This window comes from Mirounga angustirostris, unplaced genomic scaffold, assembly GCF_029215605.1.
Source record: "Mirounga angustirostris isolate CCGP_5_RB_7025 unplaced genomic scaffold, mMirAng1.0.hap1 SCAF_17, whole genome shotgun sequence".
NCBI classification, from domain to species: Eukaryota; Metazoa; Chordata; class Mammalia; order Carnivora; family Phocidae; genus Mirounga; species Mirounga angustirostris.
In genome coordinates, this window is record NW_026991725.1 from 51,973,807 (window position 1) to 52,000,375 (window position 26,569).

Genomic DNA, 26,569 nt, shown 5'->3' on the forward strand with positions numbered 1-26,569 from the left:
CAATGAGGGGACTTTAAAGTGGGTGAGCCTGTTATATGTTTGTCTTAATGTTGGTCTTAAATTGGGAATTGCGGGATGCCTAAGTCCACAAATGGAGCCATGTGCGTACAAGCTTCAGGACTTGGGGAAGGCTTAGGAAAGAGAACAGTAGAGAGGGGATGAGGCTCAAGAAAGCCAATTAGTGGGCACCTGGGTGGCTCAGTTGGTTAAGCGACTGCCTTCGGCTCAGGTCATGATCCTGGAGTCCTGGGATCGAGTCCCGCATCGGGCTCCCTGCTCGGCAGGGAGTCTGCTTCTCCCTCTGGCCCTCCTCCCTCTCATGCTCTCTGTATCTCATTCTCTCTGTCTCAAATAAATAAATAAAATCTTTAAAAAAAAAAAAGAAAAAAAAAGAAAGCCAATTAGTTGCTTTTGAAGGCCTAGTATGTGCCAGTCACTGTACCTAGTTGCCTACACGAGCCATCCCATTTAATCCAACCCAACCCTACAAGGTAGTTATTATCAGCTGCATTTTATAGATGAAGAAAGTAGGTCTCAGTGAAAGTAAGGAACCTTCCAGAGGTTACACATGTGATGGAGAAGCCAGGGTTTTAAACTCGGGCCTGCATGACTCCCTAATCCAAGCATATTCCCATTCTGCCACAATAGTTTTCTGTAGAGCATTGGTTCCTGCCCTTTTTATTCTGTGATACATATGACAGAGGATCACACAGTGACATGCTTCTGTATGACCATCAATGCTTTTGAGGTGTCGTCTGTAACGTTCCATCTTTCCTTCCCATTCAGAAAGGCATTTCAGAATGTGTTATGGGGATGACCTGAAGTTGGGGTTCAAAAAGCAAAAGATTATTAGACTTATAATCTTCAATAAAAACTGATTGTGAGACACTAGGATAGGGATGGACCAAGGGTGGAACTGGGATGTTTAATTTGTTCAGATCATCTGGGGTCACACCCCTATTTGGTATGGAATTAAATTTTCAGAAGGAGCTTAAAAGATGCACTTTGCTATCGTTAAAAATCTACTTAAGAAGGACAATTCATGTGAGTTTGGAATTTATCAGTAGCCTGATAAAGCTATTGCCCCAAATCAATGAGTGGGAAATTAGCTAGACTGAATCCACAGTTTGGAAGATTAATGGAGAAAAGCTCCTTTTTGATAAATTGGAATGTATCATATAGACTTAGAAAAATTCGGGATTGGTTTTGATGTAAAAAAAAAAAAGATTTGTATCAACTTTTCAAATCTAAATTAGGACAGGCATAGTTGATGTGACTTGAACTCTGAGTTCTGTATGCAAAATTCTGGAGATCTGTTGACTTTGTAGATGGCAAAAACGAAAACATCATGGTCACTTAATTAGTTTCCTGGGACTGCTGTAACAAATTCTTACAAACTTGGTGATTTCAAACGACGGAAAGTTACTCTCTCATAGTTCTGGAGGCCAGAAGTCCAAAATCAAGCTGTCAGCAGGGCTGTGCTCCCTCTGAAGGCTCTTGGGGATTAGCCTTCCTTGCATGTTCTAGATTCTGGTGGTCCTGGACATTTCTTGGGTTGTGGCCACCTAACCCCAGTCTTTGCCTGCGTCTTCATGTGGCATTCGCCTCTGTGTCTGTCTTCTCATTTCCTGACTGTCCCTTATAAGAACACTTGTCATTGGACTCAGAGCCACTTGGATAATCTAGGATGATTCCCATGTCAAGACACTTGATTATGTCTGCAAAGATGCTTTTTCCAAATTCAGGTCCTATTCATAGATTCTGGGGCCTAGGAGGTAGAACATATCTTTTGTGGGGCCACCATTCCAGTCACTGTGGTCATGTTCCACCATGTAGAAGACACCAGAATGCAGTTGAAAGTGGGGGAGGACTTACAAGACATTGTTGTACAGGAAGTACATGCTGCAGGTGGGCTTCTAGACAAATCAGATGATTGCGCTCACCTGGAAGTAGAATTTCACCAAGGAGAGAAATAATGAAGCATCTTCTGGAGGACTTCTTGAAAGGCTTGGGAGAAACGTGAGAAGGACTTGACCTCTAGGGAAAGAGCAAGCCAGTGAAATGGTCATTCTGGGAGGCAGTGCTGGCTCCTAACCCATGATGCTCCCTTCCTCTGCCTGGCTCCATTGTGGCATCTAGAGAACCCAAGACTTGCTTTACCAGTCACCTATGCCCCAGGAGTTGCCAAGGGACTCAATTGTGGCCAACGACACACAGGCTGTGGGTGACCAACTCGTTACGCGAAAACCAGAAATCCTTACTTATTTAAGCCAGTGTTCTTTGGGCGTTCTGGTACTTGTCCTTGAAAACAGTCTCTATTAACAGAGTCACTTTGCTAGAAGAATTCAGTCCTTTTTTTCTAAACAAGAAAAATCCTAGCTATGTCACACTTTCCAGGCTTAGAAGGTGAGAAACCACAGAATGGAAGTGTTTCACTCTGACTCAGGATGACTATAAGGTGAGTATTGGGTGTAGCTACCTGGATTTGCTGATCTCTTGTAGACCTTCCCAGCATCAAGGTGCTGGTCAGTCTCTCATGACAGGTGCTCTTTGGCAGCCCATTCATGATTAGGGGCAGACTGGCCCCTACTGACGTTGGCAGAGGGAGCTCTGCCAGGGAGCTGTGCTGATTGGAACTGCTGTCGTTATCCAACATACATTTTAGGTAACCAGTTGGTTCAAAGGAGCTAATACAAAAGGACTCACCTGAGAAGAAGAGTTGCATTCACCCCAGTCTTGGGAGTGACTCTTGAGTTTTGGGATTTTACCCAACTCTCAAGGCACAACTGCATTTACCCAATCTTTATACGATCATAAGTCTTTTCCACTGAGTATTCTGCCTTCCATTAATTTTATTCGCACATAGATGTTTACCCATGTATGTGTTTTTAATTATATAAGTAATACATGAATGCCTTTCTCATTGTAAAACATAATCAGTAGTACAGATGAAATTAAGAACATCATTTTGCTATCCTGCTCCATTCGTAGGAACCAGAGGTAATGACTCATGGCATTTTAGATACTTCTAGATTTGTAATTCTGTGTTTATAAAATATATGTGTAAAGAAAATTGTATTTTCATATTTGGGTGTTTGCATATAGGCACTCAATATAAATGATGTCATGCAGTAAGCGTGTACAATTCTGACATGTCTTCTGTATCTTCCCATATCCATACATATGAATTATCTTTTTTAACAGTATTATTTTGACGTAGTTTTACCCACTGTGGTGTTTTAACAATCTGTCCACAAACTCTTCTTCTTCTTTATTTTTTTTTTAAGATTTTACTTATTTATTTGAGAGAGAGAGAGAGCACGAGTGGTGGGGAGGGGTAGGGGGAGAGGGAGAAGCAGACCCCCAGCTGAGCAGGGAGCCTGATGCGGGGCTTGATCCCAGGACCCTGGGATCATGACCTGAGCCGAAGGCAGTCGCTCAACCAACTGAGCCACCCAGGCGCCCCTCTGTTCCCAGATTTCTTAATTTAGTGAACGCATTATTTTTACCATGGTACTATGTTCTCTGTATAATGACGGTAAGCTAAACTGGTGTTAAATATTTAACTTTTAAATTTAAATACAATTTACAGTAATGTCAGATATTTCGATTTTTATAGAAGGAACTTCCAAAAGCTTTACTTTGATAGCTTTTTTTTTTAATGCAGGTCTTTATGTTATTTATATATGACCAGATTTGTGCTCTTTCTTTTTCTTTCTTGATTGTTCTTTTTGCATTGTCAGGGACCCTCTGAGAAATGTTCAACAGCAGCAGTAATAAAGGACATTTTGTCCTATTTCTGATGTCAGTGGGAATGTTTCTAATATTTCATGTTAAAATTTTACTTCTGATTTCAAAAAGAAACTGCTTTTCAAGTAAAAGAAGTGCCTTTGATATGGAGTTAAGATTTACTGTACGTTAGGTACCAATACTGAATTTTATCAAATTTTAAACCTGTAATGTTAATTATTAGACTAATACCTTTTAAAAATCCGAACCATCTTTCTATTCTTGCATGTACCCAAGTGAATCCCCTATAATAATACATACATACTCAGTTTTCATAAAGATGTAGAGCAAAAAGCTGGATAATCTTTGGAATATTGTTGCTGAGTTGGGAGCAGGAGGGACACCTCTGAACTTAGATCCAACCTCAAGGGTGTGAGGAAGAAGAAGCTCCCATGCATTCTGGTGGGAGTGTCCTCTCGAACAATTTTGATGGATGGCAGTGAGAAAATATGTGTCAAAATTATGAATATGATTACCCATCGACTAAACAGATTCTTTTCTATGAATGTATCCTGTAGACATACTCTCAAATGCCTGACGTGACCCATATACAAGATCATTCATTTCCGCATAGTAGTAAGAGCAAAAGGTCAGAAAATAAATGAAACATCCATCAAATGAGACTGGTTAAATAAATTATGGTAACATTGATGGAATGGAATGCAGTACAGTCATAAGAACAAGGAGAAAGCTCTTCATTCACTCAAGTGGAAAAACTGCCATGTTCTAGTGTGAAACCCAAAAGGCTGTTTTAGAAAAGAATGCCTAGCACGCTAGCATCGGTGAATGAAAAACGGATGTTTGCTCTGCCTTCAAAGTAGATCTGGAATTCAACTCCATTCACCACGTTCATTGCCACCACTCAGGTCCAAACTGCCCCCATCTCTCACAGGGGTGGTTGAGACCAGCTCTGAACGGGTCACTGCTTCTGTCCTTGCTCTTGGATGTATGTCCACCTAGGGTTGTTTTTCTTTTTTCTTCTTTTTAATTTTTTTATTATTATGTTAATCACCATACATCACATCATTAGTTTTTGATGTGGTGATCCATGATTCATTGTTTGCGTATAACACCCAGTGCTCCATGCAGAACGTGCCCTCCTTAATACCTATCACCAGGCTAACCTATCCTCCCACCCCTCTCCCCTCTAGAACCCTCAGTTTGTTTCTCAGAGTCCATCGTCTCTCATGGTTCGTCTCTAGGGTTGTTTTTCTTAAAGGGAGTGTCAGATGATGGACCTCTTCTGCATTTCAAAGATTCCCCATCTTCTTTAGAGAACAAGCCAGTGTCCTTAGGGTGACCTACAGGACCGTCGCTCCCCCAGCCCTCACTCTTGCTCTAGGCTCTGGCCATACTGGTGTTCCTGGAATCCCTCAGGCAAGCTGGGCATGTTCTCTCTAACAGACTTTTCTGCTTGTTGTTTCTTCTGGACAGCCCTTCCCAGGTGTATAGCTGGCTCTCCTGGTTCCTTTGAGTCTTGACTAAAAGGCCATTTTCTCCGTAAGGTCTACCTTGACCTGTGTTTCTAGTATTTCAGACCATTCCCCTAGCAGAGTTTCATATCCAGCTTTTCTGCTTTATTGTTTTTCTTCATCATTATTTATGTTTTTTACTTTTCCCCCCTACTATTTCAGACCATTTCCATAGCAGTTTCGTATCCAGCTTTTCTGCTTTATTTTTTTCGTCATTATTTATGTTTTTTACCTTTTTTTTTCCTGTCTCCCCTACTGGAATGAAAACTCTAGGAGGGCAAAATCCTTTTGAGGAAAGCTTTTTGTTTATGAAAACCTTCGGTATCTTCTCATAGTACATGCTCAATGAATGAATAACTGAATGAATAAGTGACTGAATGAATAAGTGACTGAATGAATATAATTAAAGTAGTTCTGGAAGACTCCCTCAGAAACTGATAATATAGTTGACTTTGGGGAAGGAAACTGGGTGGCCAAGGTTAGGTGGGTGACTTTTCATGGTCAGTTCTTTTGTAATATATTTAAAAATTTGATTATTTACCTGTTAAAATATACATAAATTAATCCAACATTTAAAAACTAGTCCTTTAATTGGCAGTCTGCCATTACTCAAGCCTTGCTGTTTTATAAAATCTTTGTATCGCCAATCCAATTATGAATAATGTTCTTTGATTCTAGTTTTAATTTACCTTTCTGTTACGAGTGAGGTTAAGGATATATGAATATATTTCATGTCCCGTGCACTGTGCACACATACTTTACTCATTTTTCTATTAGGTGGTTGTCTTTCCATATTGATTTGGGAGAAATTTATTAACATTAGCGATAGGAGTTGTAAATGTGTTTTTCCATTTGTTGTCTTTTGACTTTCCTGTTTTTTTAATGCGATAATTCATGATTGCAGGTAGTTCAATTTATCACTTTTTTTCTGTAAAAGTTAATTTTTTTCCTTGAACAGTTTAAATAAAATTGCAGTTATCTGTTCTTTAAAGATTTGGAATCTTTATGCCATGAAACTAATTGTGTTTGGATGTTTTATGGAGTAGAGCTCTTGACAACTCTCTCTGTTTCTTCTACTATAATTGATGTGTTATTGATGTGTTTGAACTTCTCATATCTTCTGGTGTCAATTTTAATAAATCATACTTTCTTAGGAAAGCATGTATTTTATTCAAGCTTTCAAGTTTATTTTCACAAAGTAGAGGAAAGTAGTAACTTGTCTTTTAAAAAATTTCTCTCTGTATTTGTGGTTATTTCCTCTTCTTGTGTTGTTATTCAAGCTTGCTTTTTAATTTTAAGTTGGATGCAAGTTAATTTATTTTCTATTTTCTATTTCAAAGAACCAGATCTTGGAATTATTTATTAATTATTCCATTTTCTGTATTCTAATTCATTAGTTTTTTTAATCTTAATTTATTCCTTTTTGTTTGATTCAATTTTTGGTGGTGGTTTTTCTGATTTCTTGAGTTGAATGCCTAATTCACACATTGTTATTCTTTCATTTAAAACACATATTGAAGACTATCAGCTTTCCTCTGAGCACTGCTTTCACTGTATTTCATGGAGTCTAATATGTAACATTTTCATTGTTCATTTTTGAAGTTCTGCAGATGAAGTTAGCTTTCCTCATTGATTTAACAGTTGATGAGAAAGTGTTTTAAAATTTTTAAGAGATAGGGCTTTTGTTTTCTGGTTTGATATTAATTTGCACTTTTCGTCTTTTTGAAATGTATTGGTATTTTCTTATGGCTTAATACATGGCCAAATTTTGAAAATACTATTTTCTTCCTCTTCTCTCTTCTTACTTATGACTACTCAGTTTTTTCTCTTATGGACTGAAATACGTGAATTAAAACATCCTTCTCCTAGGAGCCCCTGTGTGGCTCAGTCATTAAGCGTCTGCCTTCGGCTCAGGTCATGATCCCAGGGTCCTGGGATCGAGCCCCGCATCGGCCTCCCTGCTCCGCGGAAATCCTGCTTCTCCCTCTCCCACTCCCCCTGCTTGTGTCCCCTCTCTCGCTGTGTCTCTGTCAAATAAATAAATCAAATCTTTAAAAAAAAAATCCTTCTCCTAATGTATTTCTATTTATTTCCCATAATGTCTCCCATGGTTTTTGCTTTGTGAACATAAGTGCTGTGTTGGTAAGAGTTGCCAATCCATTACAGCCAATCTTTCTGAATCATGTTTCCGCTGTGTCTCCTATCTGGAACATTTGTTTTGTGACCCAATCCAAATGTCTTTTTTCTTTTTTTAGAAAAAGATTTTATTTATTTATTGTAGAGTGAAAGTGAGTGGGAGGGAGAGGGAGAGAGAATCTGAAGCAGACTTTGTGTTGAGCACAGAGCCTGACATGGGGCTCGATCCCACGTCTTTGAGATCACGACCTGAGCTGAAACCAAGAGTCAGACGCTTAACCGACTGAGCCACCCAGGCACCCCCCAGATGTCTTTTTTCTATTGATGAATGCATTTAGTACATTTTATTTAATGATACGATACAGGTTTGGTCTTAATTATGTTATATACTTCATGATACATTTTCTGGTTTTGTAGCTTTAAAAATCTACCATAATGTGGTCTGTTTCTTTTGTTCTGCGGGTGATTTTACCAGGCATTAGAAAGATGTGAATATTTGTTCTAGTTACTTTTAAAAAGTACAATTTTTGTAATCCTTATATGCCTATATTTTTAAAGACAAGTTCTCTTAATTTCCTGCTTTGGGAATGAGGAACTTTCTCCCCACTCGTACATCACTTGATTTTGATTAATTATAACAAATGGTATTTGCCCTGGAAGCTATCTGTGTTTAGGAGTATAGAAATGGAAGTGATAGAAGGCATAATACATCAACTCATTTAATCTTCATAAACAATGTTAACCCCATTTTATAAATGAGCATACAGAATTAATAAATATTAGAATGATACATATATTTAACAAAGAACTCATCAGAATCCTACATCCTACAAATCAAAAACAAAACCAAACTACCAATTAAAAAGGGGCAAAAGATTCAGTCCAGTGCTATACAAAAGAAGGGATGTGAATTGTTAAAAATCATATGAAACATTGTTGCTCAAAAAATCATTATTCATCAAGGAAATGCACACTAAAACCCAAATGAGATATCCCTACACGCCACCCCCACATGAATAGTTAAAATTTAAAAATCTGACAAGACCAAATATTGTCAAGGACGTTGATCAACAAGCTCTCGTACATTGCTGTTGGGAGGGTAAAGTGGTTCAGCCACTTTAGAAAACTGCTTAGCCATTTTTGTTTAAAGGTAAACATTTCCCTACCCTACCTGATCCAGCAATTCCAGTTCTAGAGAAATCAGCACATACATTTCCACAGATGTTTGCCCCCAAACAGTTCAAAGCAGCTCTACTGTAGTAGCCCAGACTGTCAGCAGTCCAAATGTCCATCACCAGGAGAATGGATAACTGTCATATAAACTGTGATGTATTTGTACGAAGAACACTACTCACCAATAAAAAAGAGCCAACTGTGGATACACTCAATATCATGGATGCATCTCAGTCATTACACTGTTGGCAAGAAGCCTAAGGACAAGAGAGTGTGTGTTGTGTGATGCCAGAAGGGGACATGACCAGTCCATGGTGATCAGCATCAGCATAATAGTTGCTCGGGAGAAATGACAAAAAGGACTCAAGGAGCTTTCTGGGGAGATGGAAATATTTTCTATCTTGCTCTGTACAGTGGTATTATGTGCATTATACCATTTGCAAATCATCTCATTTGAAAAAAAAAAAAGACCAAAGGAGAAAAGAAATTTCAAGTGTGAGTCCCAAACCTACAGAACTACTGGTAGACCTTGGGTTCATATTTGGTTCTGTTGGGCTCCAGCCCTATCCCCTCCCTTTACAGCATTTAGCTTCCCAGTGATCATCTCAGGTGGTAGGGCTCATCACCTGGCCCTGTCACTGCACCATGAATCCATCTACTCTCACCACACATCACTGCTTTCTGGTCCTCAAGAGGCTGAAGCTCGTGGTGGATGTCGTCCAGCCATATCACTGCCTGAGCCGCTGACCTCCTTCATAGGCAGGGGGATAGAGTGGCGCATCGAAAAGTCACTGCAATGCTCTTTGCCTAGAATTAAGTGCTAAGGAATAATAATGGGGCTTTTATGCTACGTGCATGTTTTCCTTTCCATTAAATCTCAGATAGGCTGTTTGCTTTAGGATCCTTAGTTCAGGCTGCTTTGAAATCCATAGGGGGAAAGAAACCCTCCATTAAGTTCAGCAGCACAGCCCAGCAATGCAGCAGTGTTCCTATTTGGTTTTCCTTCTGTAAATATTTGTGCTCTCTCAGGCTAAGGAGTGGCCTGTGCTAGAGACTAAAATATCCCCATTTATAAATCCTCCAGGTGCAGCAGGGAAAGCCTGACCCTTCACCCTGCCCCTGCAGTGACCTCAACCTCGCTCATGTGGACCACCCTCCAGGCTGCCCCTGATGCAGACCCATGATCACCTCTCCAGGTTGACTGCTGAATAGCAGAAGATGAACCTGAAATTGAAGGGTTGTTGCAACGCAGTTTTTTAATCAAAAGGTGAAGGTTCTATTTAGTTTTTGTTGTTGCCTTTAAGCTTGTCAATGAAAAGACGAAAACCAGTATTGACGACAGTGAAGTCCAGTTTGTCCAGAAATGGAAGCTGATTTGTTAAAGAAATGAAACAGAAGACGAATGAGAGCGTGAGATATGTAAGAAGGTCAATAATAGAAAATTGTAAAAATCTGAAAGAAATATCCTCTCTTATTTTATTTGGACCATTCATTTGGGCTTCCGAATTTCAGCTTTTCGCCAGAGAATCATCACGTGACCCTTAATCAAAAATAAGAGGGCAGAATGAGGCTGTTGGACCTGGTTGCTTAATTATGTCCAACTGCTAATTCCAGTTTATAGCTAAAGGAATTTTGTTCATTCAATAAACTTTTATTAAACTGCACAATATTTAGTTTATTCATTTATTTTTGAGGCTTTGAATTTTCCATCTTTATACATTCACTTCCTCTTTCATTTCCCTAAATTCTTACCATGCTTATTCCTATCAAAGCTGTGATAATCCATGCATTTCTAAGTTCTCTCTTATATACATTGCCCTGTTTTAACGTATGAGAACGCGAGGAGGAGCAAATGAAGTCTTGATAAAAGCATATGAAAATACTCTTCACTTCTTAATGTATTTCAAAATGTAACCTGAGTTTAGGCTTTTGTTGGAAAAGAAAAATGTCAAAGAAGTTAATTAATCTTTGTAGCTTTAATAATAAGCTTATAGAAATTGGAACAGCAGAAAAGAGGGAATGGAGACTAATGTGGGGTCAGAACTTTTTCTAGTAAGAAAAGCACCATTGCTGAATTTAAAAATGCCGTGAAATTTATAAACATCAGATGAAGGTCATAAGTAACAAATAGAATGCCAAAATTTGTCAACATTAGATGAAGGTCATAAGCAACAAATAGAACGCCAGAACATCTTGTCACCTTCTGGACTTTGTAGAAATTCTCAAAAAATCCCAAAGAGAACTACAGGACAGTTTCTTACCACTTTGCAATACAATCAGAAATTAGTAACAAAGGGGTAAGATGAACACAAAACAAAATCAAAATACGTAGAAATTTAAAAATATTTCTTTAACTAGAATGAGAAAGTAAAAACTGCAACAATAGAGTTTTATAAAAGAACGTTTTATCCATACATCTTTCTTTTTCTGGATGAGAGTGCCAGGAAGGGAAGGTGAGTGATGTATCTGGCTGCCTTCTTCCTTTGTCCTGCCTGGTTCTTCCAGTGGCAGGAAAGGTATAACCTATTCCATTTTCTTCTGCACGCTAGGACCATCTTTACTAAATACCCTGTAGCCTGTCACTGATATGATAAGAGAGGAGGAGAAGCATGTTAGACCATCTTTTCTCAAGACAGGCATAGGTCTTGTTGCAAAACCCTACCCTTCAATGTCAGAAGCTGAATGTTCATTGCTTCAGTCTTTTCATTTGAATTTATTTTGCAGCAGTTTCTGATTACCTCTCAGGCAGGTGGGATGCCTCAGTAAGACGGGTGAATGTTATGCCTTAGAAAGACAAAATGGGGAAGCCTACCAATAAATTTAAAAATATTACTGTTATACTTCATTACTCTACAAGAAGAGTTAACATAAATTTGGTGTTGAACAGAAGAAACTAGAAAAATAACAAAGAACCGAGTAAACTGAGGAATCAGGAGAAAGGGAATAATAAGAGCAGAAATTAATAAGACATAAAAGAAGAAAATGGAATTGGTAAGTTGTCAAATAGAAAGTTCTTAGAGAAAATAAAACAATGTTAAGGTGGTATTAATGAAGAAATTAGAAAAAATATGCAATAGGAAGAAGATATAAAAACAGGATTTTTAAGAATTATGAAAAGTATACAATACACAACATTTTTTTAAAAAGATTTTAATTATTTGAGAGAGAGAGCACAGGTGGGGAGGAGAGGGAGAAGCAGGCTCCCCACTGAGCAGGGAGCCCGATGCAGGACTCGATCCCAGGACCCTGAGATCATGACCTGAGCTGAAGGCAGATGCTTAATTGACTGAGCCACCCAGGCGCCCCTAAAATATTTGTATGTGCAAAGACCAGAAGAAAATATTTTTAAAAAATTAAGTAAGTTTATCTCATGGCACAAAAACCACTTATAATGTCAATTTTCTTTTTAGAGACTTTCTGTAGTTTCCAACACAGATGTTGCTTTTGTAATCAGAAGAAGATATTATAGTAATCTTTTGGTAACGTTTGAGCCAGTAGTGGCTAGGTAATTTATATTAAAAACAAAGTCTTAAATACCAAACAGCCTTATAAGAATCATATTTGCTGTAGGGGCGCCTGGGTGGTTCAGTCAGTTAAGTGTCCAACTCTTAATTTTGGCCCAGGTCATGATCTCAGGGTTGTGCGATTGAGCCTTGTATTGGGCTCCCTGCTCAGCACAAAGTCTGCTTGAGATTCTGTCTCTCCCTCTTCTTCTCCTGCTTGTGTGCTCTCTCTCTAAGTAAGTAAATAAAATCTTTTATTTTTATTTTTTTTAAGATTTTATTTATTTATTTGACAGAGAGAGACACCGCGAGAGAGGGAACACAAGCAAGGGGAGAGGGAGAAGCAGGCTTCCCACGGAGCAGGGAGCCCGACACGGGGCTTGATCCCAGGACCCTGGGATCATGACCTGAGCTGAAGGCAGATGCTTAACCGACTGAGCCACCCAGGAGCTGTGTAGCAAATTACCACAGACTTAGTGGCTTAAAACAACAGAAATCAATTTCATCATTCTGGGGCCCAGCAATCTGAAGTCAGTATCACAGGGCTGAAATTAAGGTATCAGCAGGGCTGCCCTCCCTCCAGAGACCCTAAGGGAGAATCACTTTCTTGACTCTTCCAGTTTCTGATGGTTGTTGGCATCCCTTAACTTGTGGTTACATCACTCCTATCTCTGTGGTCATCTGGCTTCCTCTCTTCTGAGCTGTTCTTTCTCTCCACCTCCTTCTTATTATAAGGGTGTATGTTGTCACATTTAGGGCCTGCTCTGATAATCCAGGACAGTCTCTTCTCAAAAATCCTTAATCACACCTACAAAGTCCTTTTTTCCCCCCTACGAGGTAATATGCAGTCGCTTAACCAACTGAGCCACCCAGGCGCCCTACGAGGTAATATGCAAAGTTCCAGGGGTTTGGATGACAATATCTGGGTGGAGGAGATTGCTTAAACCCCATAGTTACTCTGAAATGTGCTCAATCCTGGAGCAAGTCAGGAGGCTGATCTTTGGTCTTGGGCAAGGGGTGGTGGCACACTCTTTCTGAGGGACTAGAGAGTAAAAAGTCCTTTGGGACGGTTCTAGTGTGTAAAGTGAACTATCCTTAGATACATGGATGTTGGCCCACAGAGACTCCGATCTTCCACTTGCTGATGGAGGCCAGGGGAGGTGTATGTGTCTTTAGCAACAACTAGTCTGGGAAGCGGTTTCTGGGCACCTGTCCCCAGGAATATGAACTCTGGGTACCAGCTCCACCAATGGGTGGCAGAGGCGACCAGAACTGACCTTTGGACTCAAGGAGAGAGCTCTTTCCACGAGGAGACTGGGACACCCACCATGGTCTCCAGTAGAAGAATGTGGACTCATCAGAGGGGCATCATCATCCTAGAGCAGGCACTGACATTACTGAGAAGAAAGTCAAAGTTCAGGCAACCAAAAGCTTCATTTCGAAATTCCCAGTAGCAGAAGATCAGAAGTAGCTGGAGTTCAATGTGAATGAGGTTAATTTTAGCGAATGGCTAGCAGGAGCCCATTCGTAGATCTAGGAAGTTGAGGGCATGGATTTATTGCTGATACCTCTTTTCTGATGGTTGTATATTTTGTTACTTTAAAAATGTTTCATTACTTTTCAGTGTCTTAGGACTTGGATCCTGAAGGACACACATTGGATTGAACTGTCTTAGAAATCAAAGTCAGAGACTTTTCATTTCTATTCATTAGCTTTACTCAAAAAACGATATGAAATGAGTATACAGAAAGGCCAGGTCTCAGTGAGTGGGGGTCCTCTGTTGCTTCCTTCTGAATTTCATGAGCACACATGCACCAGGGTAGTGGTGACTGACTGTTGGCCAGCTATTCAGACTTGCCAGATCTGAAGAGACTTGAACGAGGCACTCCCAGAGTTTTATTGTATCTCCTGCTGGGATAGCCACACCAGGACCCAGAAATAATCTGTTACTATGGTGATTCTGCTGCTCAGAAAGTTGTGTCACCCAAGCTTAATATCTGAGTTCTGAGTCATTAAATACCTGGTGTTTCATATTTATGTAACAATTTTTTTGTGCCTGCACCACAGACTATGATATCTCCCTTTGTGCCTGTTTCGGGACCTAGGAATTTCTCATTTGTATTACTTAGGGGCTTTGCATGTGCAAGCGAGGCCATGAGTTACCAGTGTCTGATCACCAGCCTCAAGCTACCATGGAACTCCATCCCCATGTTTTCTAGTTGCTTTTTTGACATTTGTGGTTAGCTGTTCTGCCATTACTCCAAACTGGACCTGTTCTTCCTCACCAGAATTCTGTTCTCATCAGGCTTTCTCTTGTTCATTTTGCAACAAGGCTCAGTATCTTGTTTTTACTCTCTTTATTGTTCCCTATTTCTAAGCAGTTGCTGTTTGCTGTTTATTTACTTAAAGTATCTCTTCCCTTTGACTCCCCCTGCTTCCTAAAAGTTCAGGATCTCACTAATCCCTCACATGTAATATTGAAATACTTTGTACTTCTATTTTCTTATTCCCCTAACCAGGGCTGTTGTATACTTAGTTGCAGTAGGTAGCTATTTTAGGGGCACTGGGGAAGTCTTCCAGACCACAAACTCTCCAGCTCAGCTGGCTAGAAATGTGACCATTGAGGGTCCATTCCACTAGCACCTGTCTGTGAAGTTACTTGTGTGATCATCTTTCAGGAGAAAAGATACTAGGTGACTATGCACTCTGGAGAGCTCAACATGAAAAAATACTCCAGCAGAAAAATTGGATGAATTCAGGAACTGAGAACTTCACCTTATGTGGTTTGGGAATGCCATGATCTAAAGATCACTGATTTCGTGCTTTGTCCCAGTTTCAAAAGCCTTAACTTTATCAGCCATTTATACCTTAGCTTCTTTGAAGGAGAAAGTTAGGATAAGGTTGAGGATAAAGTTTATTATAACTTATTGTTGGAGAGAAGGCATCACACACACAAAAGAGTTTGAAAAAAGGAAACTTGAAAAAAACAGACTTTTTCTTCTTAACAATTTTGAATGCTTATAATAAATCCTGAAGCCCATTACTATTCATTCAACAAGTATCCAATGAGGTACATATTATGTGTCCAGCTCTGAGGAAGGGACTGGAAATCGAGAAGCAAGGAAAATGGGCAAAATTTTACTTTCTACTAAGAGAGAAAGACAGTAAACAAGTAAACAGGGGAAATTTGATGGCTCAGTTGGTTAAGCACCTGATTTCAGCTCAGGTCATGGTCTCAGGAGGTCTTGGGATCATCCCCTTGTCAGGCTCCCTGGTCAGTGGGGAGTCTGTTTTCCTTTGTCCCTCTGCCCCTCCCCCCGCTCATGCTCTCTCTGTTCCTCAAAAAGCAAAAACAAAAACAAAAACCCAAGTAAACAGATACAAGATAAATATACAAACTAAGTCAAGAGAGTGATACTTAATATCAAGGAAATAAAATAGGGTGCTCTGATTAGAAGTGACTGCCAATCAGATTGGATGGTCAGGGAAGACCTCTCAGGGGAGCTTGTTTTTGAGCCCAGACTTAAATGGTAAGAAGATCGAAGCTGTGGCAGGATCTGAGAGAAGAGCACGCAGAGGCCCAGAGATGGGAGGGAGCTCATTGCATCCAGGAGAAAAGCCAGTGAGGGTGGAGAATAAGAGAACCATGTGAGTTGAAGTTAAAAGCAGTGGAACCATGCCGGTTTTGAAGGTGACGGTGAGAACTTGTATATTATTTTAAATGAGTTGGGGAGCTCCATTGAGGGGCTTTAAGTAGAGATGTCACATGATATGATTTATGCCTTAAAGAGATCGCTTGGGCTGCTGAGTGGGCAGTGGGTTGTGCAGGGAAAGCGGACGGCTTCGGAGCAGGTTTTATTAGAGGAATCTAAATGAGAGATGAAGCTGGCTTGGACCAGGGTTGCCCCAGGCAGTGGGCTTGGCTGCATGTGGTCAGACTTAAGATAGGATTTGGGTTTGGGGTATTAGTGCTGCTTGATTAGATGTTGGTTGAGAGAGGAAGTGGGATTAAAGAATGTCAGGTAGACTGTAAATTATCTGAATCCGGAGCTCCAGATAGAGTTCAAGTCCAGAGATATAAATTAGAGCATGATCAACTTATTAAAAAACACGAGACTGGGTATGATTCCCTAGGAAGAGAGTGGAAAGACAGAAGCAGAGTTCAAAATCACACTCATCTTCCAAAAACACTCTTATTTGGGCATTTTCCTGCTCCCCTGATCAAGGATCTCTAAAGCTTCTCAATTGTATTAGAATTCAATTCACTGTAATGTCTGAATGAATAAAAATCCCTTACTCTTTCCAGTTCCTTCCATCCGCCCTGATCTTTCCATATTCTGGCAGTTCTGTCCCCTCTGTCTAGTGAAGAATTAACCTTATCCAAAGAGATGTCTGGCTTTTGTGCACAAAGCCATTGGGAGGTAATCTCTAGACACCTGGAATATTCTGCCTCATAGAACTGTCTTTGTTTGCCTGGGGGCCTTGGCACTGCTTATTCTAACCAGGTGGTTCATGTTGGGGCTTTTGGGCCATGTGGGATCAGTTCTGGCCTCTGGAGGGACTGGAGACTAAAGGCATTAACCTGACCTCTGGAAGGGGCTGGACAGCAGGCAGTATGGAATTGAATCCTAATAAAAACTCTGGACACCAAAGGCTGGGCTGAACTTCTTCCCAGGTTGGCGATACTCCCTGCATATTGTCACCCACAGTGACAGGGAAGAGTTAACATTGTCCATGACACCACAGGGAAGCGATGACCAGAAGCTTTGCATTTGGAAGTTTCCCACTCTGCCGTATGTGTCCCTTCCCTTGGCTGATTTTAATTTGCATCCTTTCCCTATAATTAAGCGTAGCCATGAGTATAACAGCTTTCAGTGAAATTCATTTAAAACTGAGAGTTTAGTGAATTATTGAAACTGAGAGTGGCTTTGGGGGGAATCCCCTTTTATGGAATGAATGTTTGTATCCCTCCAGAATTCATATGTTGAAATCCTAAGCCCCAAGTGTTTATATAAGGAGCTCGGACGTTTGAGGGGTTATCACATCATGAGGGTGAATGGGAGTAATGCCCTTATAGAAGAGATCTCAGGGCACTCCCTCGCCCCTTCTACCATGTGAGGACCCAGGGAGAATACAATGGTCTACAACCCAGGAAGAGAGCCCTCTCCAGACACTGAATCTGCCAGCACCTTGGTGTTGGATTTCCCAGCCTCCAAAACCGTGAGAAGTCAAGGTTTGTTGTTTAAAACATCCAGTCTATGGTATTTTTGTGATAGCAGCCTGAGCCAGGACACCCCCTGAATTTGTAATCTGTCAGAAGTCAGGGCAATCCTTGTGGGGGCTGTTCTCTTTAACTTGGTGGTTGGCCATAACTCTTCACACCTTCATTCTGGTGGTTAATTACATTCTCATTTGTTTTATTATTTAACTATTTTATGTGTTTGTATGCTTTTACAATTTTTTAATTTTTTTAAAATTTATTTTGTTTTTTAAATTAAATTTTTTTTAAAAGATTTTATTGATTTATTTGACAGAGAGAGACACAGCAAGAGAGGGAACACAAGCAGGGGGAGTGGGAGAGGGAGAAGGAGAAGCAGGCTTCCCGCCGAACAGGGAGCCCGATGCGGGGCTCGATCCCAGGACCCTGGGACCATGACCTGAGCCGAAGGCAGACGCTTAACGACTGAGCCACCCAGGCGCCCTCTTTTTTTTTTTTTACCAAAGGTGGATCTCCTAGAGGGCATTTCTTTCTTCTGCATCCCCTTTAATAGCACAATTTGGGACTCCTGAGAGCTTCTCAGTATATGTGTTGAATTTAATTGTGTTGAATCACTGTCCTTTTTTTAAAAAAATACTTATTGTTGGGCACCTGGGTGGCTCAGTCAGTTAAGCATCTGCCTTCAGCTGAGGTGTGATCCTAGGGTCCTGGGATCGAGTCCCATATTGGGCTCCCTGCTCAGCGGGGAGTCTCCTTCTCCCTCTCCGTCTGCTCCTCCCCCAGCTTGTGCTCCCTGTCGCTCACTCTCTCTCTCAAGTAAATAAATTTAAAAAAAAATCTCTAAATAAAAAATCATTATGGATTATTGAATAAATATTTGTGGGGAAATTGGGTTTTTATGTAGTTTCTTCTTTGTATTTATTAAAATGAGGATGCAGCGTATGTGTGTTTGTGGGGGTAGCTAGAGGGAAGATGTATGAGGAAGCAAGTTTTCTGAATGTGATTTTCTGTTCTGACAGCAAATGGTGTTGCTGTATCTTCCTGGTGCACAGGGCATAGATTTGGGGGGACAGGGGTTCCTGCAACATTGGGAAGAGCCTCAGCAGTTCAGAAATGTGTATTACTGAATTCATGCAGAAGATGTTTTAAGGAGAAGCCTTGTATCTCTGGTTCTCTGGTGTAGTTCAACTTGTCCTATAAACCCACATTCCCCAATATGGTAACCAGGACCCACACGTGGCCACCGATCACTTGAAATGTGCCAGTCCAATTGAGATGCGCTGTAAATATAAAATATACACTGGATTTTGAAGACTTAGTTAAACAAAAGAATGTAATTGATCTCATTGATGATTTTTATAAACTTCACATATTGCTATGATGGGTTAAATAAAATAAATTAAAATTACTTTCACCAGCTTTTTACTTTAAAAAAAAAAATGTGGCTGCCAGAAATTTTAAACTTACATACATGGTTCACGTTTGTGTATTGCATCATATGTCGGCTGGACAGTGGTGCTCTGGAGTCTGTGTGGTCACCTCCCATCCATCTCCATCCCTGGTGTGCTCTCCTCCCTTCCATTGACTATAGTCCAAGTCCATAGGACCCAGAAGATACGCTTTCTTTGTTTCTGTGCTTGAGGAGAACACAAAGTCCTTTCCCTCCTTTGTTCTGATAATCACTTTCTTTAATTCTTAAGAGGTGGGGAAGATGAAGAAAAAGAATTGGGATGCTTATTTTCAGCTGTCGTGCGTCCAGATGTTCTTGAAAAAACATCTTTAGGAGCAAAAGTTCTGGGCGGACCGCAACAGCTGTAAATAACAAGGCAAGAAATCATCTTAAATACGTCGATTCTACTAATACTAGCAAAGATGGAAACTCGAAAGTACTGATTTTTTTTTTTCCCTTTTCAATGTTCCTAAAAATGTTTCAGAGCCAAGCAGGGATTGTGTGAGCCAAAATTTGGTGCAAAGGACTTTTTATTGCAAAGTTACCAGCTCTGAGAATTTACTTTCAGTGAAGAGTCCACATAACCTTCCATGAAACATCAGGAATGTGCCAGTACCCATGTGTGTTCCAGAACACAACTAGTGAGAATCCCTATAACGGGGGAGAAAAAATAATTGAGAATTTACAGGCTAAATATTAATGATATTAATGACTCCTTCAAAGTAAACTCGCTCCCAGCTTTATCAGGATCTCAAAGGAAAGCCCCTATTTTCTTTCTCTGGAAGCATTAGGGTCTATAGAGATGATATGATCATTTTTCCCCCATAACTGTAGTTGCTATGTTTTTATACATGTCTAACACCCGTTACCAGATAACCAGAAGATGATATGCCAGATATGACTAGTCTGGAATCCTCCACACTGATCCCTCATGGTAAGCAGATCATTACTCATTTTCGGGTAGTTATCAAGTGCAAGAGGCCTGACCCTTGCAAAAGCAGCTAGTTTAATTATATCCCCTTTTAAAGGCAGTTTAGTCATTCAAAATACAGTTTTAAAGTCTTCCAATGAAAAGCATAAAAAGAAAAAAAAATCTTTTAACCATAATCTAGTAATTCTCCAACCTTGATTTTTAGCTTTCCTGGCTGCCTAAGTGGTCATATATTTTATAAGCCTTGCTAATTTGCTGTTAAATTTGCTATTTATATGATCCTAGATGATTTGTTGGACTTCATTGAACAGAAAAGATTTTTATTAGCAGCCAGCACTTTAAAAGAAGTGGTTTTTTCCACACCATCAAGGCTACTTTCTCAACTTATTGACAGCTTTATGAGTGTAGCTGGATAAAGAACAGTTTCCTGTATGCAAAGGCGTTTTGCATTCCATGGGGCAAAAGCTTGGACTTTTAATTAGGATATAAGGGCCTTCCTTTCTCTCCCAACATCCCCCGGGGGGCCGCAGAGTGGTGACACTTGCATTTAGATACTTAATCACTTTTCCAGACTTGAGCCCACTACAATTGCGAAGGTTTTTGGGTCACGTGTTTATCTGGCTCTGGGCCAGCCCAGGATGTACTTCCTTCTGCACATCTACATTTTGTATATGTACGTACACGGCTTTGCCGTTCTAATTAATTGAAGGTATTTTGCCTCCTGCAAAAGCCTGTCAAGTGAATTCTGTTTAGCATCTCATCTGAGCCCCGAATCGGTATTTTTCACAAGAGGATGAAATAGACCCTAGACTTGTCCCAGGTGAGATTGCTTTCTGCGTGGAGTGCACCAGGCAAATTCTCCTCATTCCTTCTACTCTTGTCCTAACCTAGCTATCTAGCATATTTATAGGAGTTCTAAGGTTTTGTATTTCTGTTAAAATTCACCTTATTATGATAATCCTCCCCAGCAGATTCTTCTCTCCTGATGTTAGGGCTTTGATTATGAAAACAGTGAGATGCTAAACATAAATAAATATTTGGGGGCCCAAAGTGGTAGCCTCTTTGATATATTTTTCTAGTATTTGTGTGTCTTCTGACCCTTTGGGGGAAGCGTGTGCTTCCAGAATATTCCAGTTGGCTGGCTCTGGTCTGTTGCTCAGTTTTTGCAGAACTTCAGTGTCTGTAGGCAAACTAAATCGTCTCCTGCCAAGGGCATGGGGAAGCATCATTTCAGAGTGTCTTGTCTGGTGATGTGAGGCTAATAATAAAGACACTTGGGCCACCTGAAATCTATTCACTTATTTCGGTAAGCTGCAGACTTTTGATATGAGGGTGCTCCTCAGGAAATCTTCCTGTGTCCATTTTTGAGGATTTTGTAACCATGTGGAGAAGATCTGTTTCTTGACTCCAAAATGAACAAAAACAAGGTAAAAGGACAACAAAACAAAAACGATGGATTTTTATCCATGACTCAGAAATCTGGCAGCTTAGCAATGCTGTTGCTAAAGTTCAGATCTCTCTGGGACTGTAAAATTGAGGGTTGTTCAACGTCTGCCTGCATCTGAGGATTGGCAGGAGTGTTCCCATTCTGTCTGATCTCCACCTTGTCCTCAAGGAACACACACATACAGGCATTTGCAAACATCGAGGCAATTTACAAATAGCAACCAAACTCAAACTCGTTCTGAATGTGCTTCTCTGTGAGCCATTTGCTTAGAATGTGCTGACCGTTTCCTTGAAGTAACGAGCAAAACCACAGAATATGTTAAGCACATCCCTGAACACATTCCAATTTAGGGCTTTGCTCTATCAGTCATTTGCGTAGTTTCCGGAATGCCAGTATTTATGGCTAATGGCAACTAATGCTGAATTTTAGTCTCTTTGTTTTTTGTTTGTTTTAACAGATTGCAGTGAAAATCAGTTCTCTTCTAATTTGTGCAAAATGACTATTTACTTTAAAGGCTAGTTTATGCCGGTGACCATGTAGCCTGAACTCTAGCATCCTTGGGGAAACCCATCCTGCTTCTGTACTCATGCTTGAAATCAATAGAATAGTAAAACTGAGTTTTTTTTTTTTTTTTTAAAGATTTTATTTATTTATTCATGAGAGAGAGAGAGAGGCAGAGCGAGAAGCAGGCTCCCCGCAGCGCAGGGAGCCCGATGCGGGACTCGATCCCAAGACCCTGAGATCATGACCTGAGCCGAAGGCAGACGCTTAACCATCTGAGCCACCCAGGCGCCCAATAAAACTGAGTTTTAATATCTTCTATTTCTACCCTCATGATTCTGGCCATTACATCTTTTTCTCTTTCTAGTTTAGATAATCACTCTGCTTGCTCCATTTTTTAGCAACCGGCCTCCTGATGTTCCCTTTACTGCTAAAAATGTCTTTTCTCACAAATCAGTGATCCTATGAAAAGCAAGTCAGCCTGGGATCCTCTTGTCTAGCTCTGCCCCTCATTACCTGTGAGGACGTGGGTGTGTAACTTTAGTTCTCTGGTCTTCACATTCTTTACTCATCTAGTGAATAAAACCACATGTTCCCCCAAGGTACTTCCCACTTGTTTAATTTTGCTGTCCTCCAAAAGGCAGTTTTATCCATTGGAATTCTTGGTGCAGAACTATACCTCAAGGAACAAAACATAGAGTCTGGTCTCAATGCTTCACTATCCACATTTTTGCTGACAGTGCCATAGAAGATTGTGGTACTGATTTAATGCACGCGACGTATGGAATATTCTAGAAAATGTTTCTTGAAATTTCTTCTCTGTGTTTTACCTCAGCTCTTGTGTGTTGTGGCCTTCATATTTAAACAAGATACAGTTTTCTTCCTTCTTGCCCTCCCTTCTTCCCATTTCTCTCTCTCCCTTCCACTAGTGACGACCATGCTCTCTCTTCATTTGTCCCATAGCAAGATGTTCCTTGACTCATTGTCCTCTGACCATGTTTATTTTTTTTATTTTTTATTTTTTTTAAAGATTTTATTTACTTGAGAGAGAGAGAATGAGAGAGAGAGAACACATGAGAGGGGATAGGGTCAGAGGACGAAGCAGACTCCCCGCCGAGCAGGGAGCCCGATGCGGGACTCGATCCCAGGACTCCAGGATCATGACCTGAGCCGAAGGCAGTCGCTTAACCAACTGAGCCACCCAGGCGCCCATCTGACCATGTTTATATGCCCGGCCATATTCTCCAGCTAACCTACACACTCTCTGGATTATGTGGGCAGGAGAATTATTGTTACCTCTACAGATATATGGACATAGTGAGTGAGGGTCTGTGCATGTGTGTGTACGTGTGTAAATGGGTGTGCATATGCATGTGCTTGGTGAGGGAGGAATACAGCAGACATTTCTTTCTATACCTCATCCCCATTGGTTTTTTGTTAGCCATACAGCTTTTTCTGGATGTCCCAGAAGAGACGGTCTTAACATTTTTCTAAATATCTATATTAGTTATCCATTGCCATGTAATGCATTACCCTCAAATTTAGAGGCTGAAAACAAATATTTTTTATCTCATGGTTTTTAATAGGTCAGGAATCTGAGCATGGCTTAGCTGGGTACATCTGGCTCAAAGGCCTCCACGAGGTTGAGTCAAGCAGTTGGCCAGGTATGTGGTCTCATCAGATGGTTTAATGGGGGTGTGAGGTCCACTTCTGAGCTCGCTAGGGTGTTGCTGGGCCTTTGTCCCTCACAACGTGGATCTCTTCGTAGGATGTCATGACATGGTGGCTAACTGAGCCAGATAGATTTGAGAGTGAGAAAGAGAGTTCACCCATCACTTCTGCCATATTCTGCTTGTTGGCAGTGAATTAGGACATTCAGTTCATACTCAAGGGGAGGGGATTACATAAAGGTGTGAGTACTAAGAGGCAGGGATGGTCAGGAGCTGTTTTAGAGCCTGCCTTTCCCAGGCTTCTGGCTTCTCTCACAGGAACTACATACTTACCTTCTCCTGACATCCCGAAAAGTATAATCTTGTGACAGGGTCAGCTCAAAGTCTAAAACATCATCATCTAAACCAGGTCCAGGTGTACGTGAGGCTCCTGGAGTATAATGCTTTGAGTCCTGCTCCTCGAGTAGTTTTTCTTGGTCTGTAGACATGTGAAACTAGAGAGACCAGTTATCTGCTCCCTGCATGCCCAACAGATAAAGGCGGGACAGGCATTGGATCTGTGAAGTAGGCAATTCCCATTCGGAAAAGAAGGCAATGAGAGGCACAGAGGAGTTACTGGTCCATGGCAATTACGACACCTCAGGGAAATGTTGGAAGGTCTTTGATTGAGGTCCGAAGGCCTGGGAACCTTTTCCATGGCTCTCAGCTCATCTTCAAGGCTTTTATTCCCCTTTTAGGAGAGGTCACACGTGTCTGTAGCTGAGAACCTCTCTCTGTTTCCTGCCAGGAGAATTCTGTGGGCCCAAAGCCCTATTACCATTGATTACTTTCTGTCTCCTTCAGTCCAAACATGGCAGTGTTTCTTTTAAGAAGTATGTGCATCTTCAGTAAATGTTCTCGAGGTACATTCACTAGATAAAAGCATCACATCCACAAATGTCTTTGAGATAAGGTGAGCCCTGTTGGACGTGGATGGAACTGGAGGGTATTATGTTGAGCGAAATAAGTCAAACAGAGAAAGACATGTATCATATGACCTCACTGATATGAGGAATTCTTAATCTCAGGAAACAAACTGAGGGTTGCTGGAGTGGGGGGTGGGGTGGGAGGGATGGGGTGGCTGGGTGATAGACACTGGGGAGGGTATGTGCTCTGGTAAGCGCTGTGAATTGTGCAAGACTGTTCAATCTCAGATCTGTACCTCTGAAACAAATAATGCAATATATGTTAAGAAAAAAAAAAAAAGAAGAAGGTAGCAGGAGGGGAAGAATAAGGGGGGGGAATCGGAGGGGTAGACGAACCATGAGAGACGATGGACTCTGAAAAACAAACTGAGGGTACTAGAGGGGGAGAGGGGTGGGAGGATGGGTTAGCCTGGTGATGGGTATTGAGGAGGGCACATTCTGCATGGAGCACTGGGTGTTAAGCACAAACAATGAATCATGGAACACTACATCTAAAACTAATGATGTAATGTATGGGGATTAACATAAGAATAAAAAAAAAAGGTGAGCCCTGTTGGCTGCTTGAGAGAAACTGAGGCATACCCTTCATTTCTTTAGAGGGCTTTTTTTTTTTTCCTGACTGTATGGTACTGGGACATCATTGTTAATCCTTCTGAGGTCTTTTTTTTTTTTCTTTTTAAGATTTTATTTATTTATTTGACAGAGGGAGACACAGCGAGAGAGGGAACACAAGCAGGGAGAGTGAGAGAGGGAGAAGCAGGCTTCCCGCTGAGCAGGGAGCCTGAAGTGGGGCTCGATCCCAGGACCCTGGGATCTTGGCCTGAGCCGAAGGCAGACGCTTAACGACTGAGCCACCCAGGCGCCCCTCCTTCTGAGGTCTTAAGAAAATATTTTGCATTAAAACCATCGGCTGCATCTTTGTACCACGTTCCCTGACAGTGCTCTGGATTTGGTCTTTGCTCAGAAGTCATGACTTAATTTTACAGCCATCATTTGCCCTTGGGAGGAGCTGAGAATTTTCAAAGCCACCCAGTCTTGGCTACTTTGTGTTTAACGGTCCTTTCCTCACACAGTTTACAATAAGCACCAAGAGAGAAACAGGTGGTACCTTTAATGATTGGCTTAGAAATCCCCTCAGCTATATTACCAGTTCATTACACAGGTTTTCTACTTTCTACAGTTGCTAAGCTTTCTGCCACTTCTTTTTTGTTTATTTGTTTTAAAGATTTTGTTTATTTGAGAGAGAGAGAGTATGCACACTCAAGTGAGGGAGGGGCAGAGGTAGAGGGAGAATCTCAAGCAGACTCTGCAGTGAGCACAGAGCCCAATGCGGGGTTCGATCTCATGACGCTGAGATCATGACCTGAGCTGGAATCAAGAGTCGGTTGCTTAACTGACTGGGCCACCCAGGCGTCCCTCTTACAGTCCTTTCTACATGAGGATTCAAAGATTCTGGAATAGCAGCTGGCTGTTCTTTTCAGACTTGAAGATTTAGCAGGTTTTTCTAAGAAAACTTTTACTATGCAGACCACATGTATTTATGGTTTTGGGCATGCTAGAGATTTTGACTATAGAGTGGCATGACCAGTGGATTTTTCTAAGGCTCCAGAGGGAATGATAGAATTAAAACTGAAACTTTTTTTTTATTATGTTCAGTTAGCCACTGTATAGTACATCATTAGTTTTTTTTTTTAAAGATTTTATTTATTTATTTATTTGAGACAGAGAGAACGAGAGAGAGAGAGAGCACATGAGAAGGGGGAGGGTCAGAGGCAGAAGCAGGCTCCCCGCCAAGCAGGGAGCCCGATGCGGGACTCGATCCCGGGACTCCAGGATCATGACCTGAGCCGAAGGCAGTCGCTTAACCAACTGAGCCACCCAGGCGCCCCTACATCATTAGTTTTTGATGTGGAGTTTAATTTTTCATTAGTTGCGTATAACAGTGCTCATCACAACATGTGCCCTTCTTAGTACCCATCACCCTGTTAACCCCAACCCCCCACCACCTTCCCCTCAGCAACTTCTTTCAAGACACGTCTCCAAAGGCAAGGGAAACAAAAGCAAAAATGAACTTTTGGGACTTTATCAAGATAAAAACTTCTGCACAGCAGAGGAAACAGTCAACAAAACTAAAAGGCAACCCATGGAATGGGAGAAGATATTTGCAAATGACACTTTTTTTTTCTTTTAAGATTTACTTCTTTGAGAGAGAGAGAGAGTGTGCAAGCACGCGCATGAGTAGGGGTAGGGGACAGAGGGAGAGAGAATCTCCAGCAGACTCCTCACTCCTCACTGATCATGGAGCCCAATGTGG